Source organism: Colobus angolensis, unplaced genomic scaffold (assembly GCF_000951035.1).
Source record: "Colobus angolensis palliatus isolate OR3802 unplaced genomic scaffold, Cang.pa_1.0 Scaffold63, whole genome shotgun sequence".
Classification (NCBI taxonomy): Eukaryota; Metazoa; Chordata; class Mammalia; order Primates; family Cercopithecidae; genus Colobus; species Colobus angolensis.
The window spans coordinates 8,604,287-8,606,533 of record NW_012119932.1 but is presented as its reverse complement, the minus strand read 5'-3'; positions in this window follow the sequence as shown (position 1 = coordinate 8,606,533).

The window sequence follows — 2,247 nt, the reverse complement described above, 5'->3', positions numbered from 1 at the left end:
CGAGGTGGCGGCGCCTGTAGTCCCAGCTACTGGGGAGGCTGAGGCAGGACAATGGCCTGAACCCGGGAGGCGGAGCTTGCAGTGAGCTGAGATCCGGCAACTGCAGTCCAGCCTGAGCGACACAGCGAGACTCCGTCTCAAAAAATAATAATAATTATTATTATTATTATAATTATGTTCCTTCTTTTGTTTTCTCCTTCCATCCTTCCTTCATTTATTAATTGGCTTTTAAGTGCTAACTAGCAAGACTGTAAGCCCCATGGAGCTGGTGACCTGGTCTTTGTTGGCTGTGCTCATTGAGTGGCACAAAACAGAAGCTTGATTCATACTTTATTGAATGAATGTTGAAAGAACTCAGATGGCAACTTGCCAGATTCTGAATCTGTCCTAGAATATAAGTGCGGTTGCTGTCCACATAGAGTTTGCAGTCTGAAATGGATTTAATGTTGTCCCTAAGAATTAAACTGATGCTCAAGAAGACTCCGGGGTTTGATTAAATGAGTAGGCCTAAAAGAGTGATATTATCAACAGATTATGGGGCAAAAGTAGACTATAAGTCAAAAACTTTCAATACAATTTCTTTTCCATTTTCATACATACACATAGGCATACATATAAAAGCACGGCTGATTGTTGCTGTTCAAAATGTTCCCTATTTAGAAACTAATACAAACCAATACTTAAGTGCTTCTATTTAACATTCAGCAAAATTTAAATAAAAGTGGTATTTTAATTTTTTAAATTTTATTTTTCCATAAGTTATTGGGGTACAGGTGGTATTTGGTTACGTGAGTAAGTTCTTTAGTGTAGATTTGTGAGAACCTGGTACACTCATCAACCTAGCAGTATACATTGCACCATATTTGTTGTCTTTTATCCCGTGCACCCCTCCCACTCTTCCCCCCAAGTCTCCAAAGTCCATTGTATCATTCCTATGCCTTTGCATCCTCACAACTTAGCTCCCACATGTCAGTGAGAACGTATGATGTCTGGTTTTCTATTCCTGAGTTACTTCACTTAGAATAATAGTCTTAAAAAAAAAAAAAAAAGAATAATAGTCTCTAATCTCATCCAGGTCATTGCAAATGCTGTTAATTTATTTCTTTTCATGGTTGAGTAGTATCTCATCATCATATATATCAGAGTTTCTTTATCAGCTCGCTGGTTGATGAGCATTTGTGTTGGTTCCACGATTTTGCTACTATGAATTGTGCTGCTGTAAACATGCATGTGCAAATATCTTTTTTGAATAATGACTTCTTTTCCTCTGGGTAGATACTCAGTAGTAGAATTGCTAGATCAAATGGTAGTTCTACTTTTAGTCCTTTAAGGAATCTCTACACTGTTTTCCATAGTGGCTGTACTAGTTTACATTCCCACCAGCAGTGCAGAAGTGTTCCCTGACCACTGCATCCATGCCAACATCTCCTGTTTTTTGATTCTTTGATTATGGTCGCTCTCACAGGGGTAAGGTGGTATCACATTGTGGTTTTGAGTTGCATTTCCCTGATCATTTTTGATGGTGAGCAATTTTTCATATGTTTGTTGGCCATTTGTATATCTTCTTTTGAGAATTGTCTATCAGTGTCCATAGCCCATAAAAGCGGCATTTTTAATACCAAAGATTAGAAAAATCAATGACGCTTTATGCCTAAATCTTTAACTGTGTCAAGACCCATTCTTTAAGTCTGGCTCAAATCAGTGCTATGGTGGAGATGATAGGTTTAAAATGTCTATGCTTATCTTTGAGGAGAACAAGTACTGTATCTCATATAATCTCATATATCATAGTAAAATACAGAAGGCAGTCGAAGCCTATTACAGTAAATTTTTGCATGTATATTTCAATATACCGAACTTGCATTTTATTGTTACAAAATAACATATTAATAGACATCTGGAGCTGGACTGGCCTATGGCTCACGCCTGTAATCCCAGCATTTTGGGAGGCCGAGGTGGGTAGATCATGAGGTCAGGAGTTTGAGATCAGCCTGGGCAACATGGCAAAACCCTGTCTCTACTAAAAAATACAAAAATTAGGCTGGATGCAGTGGCTCATGCCTGTAATCCCAGCATGTTGGGAGGCAGAGGCGGGCAGATCACCTGAGGTCAGGAGTTCGAGACCAGCCTGGGCAACATGGTGAAACCCTGTCTCTACTAAAAATACAAAAATTAGCCGGGTCTGGTGGTGCGCGCCTGTAATCCCAGCTACTTGGGAGGCTGAGGCAGGAGAATGGCGTGAACCCG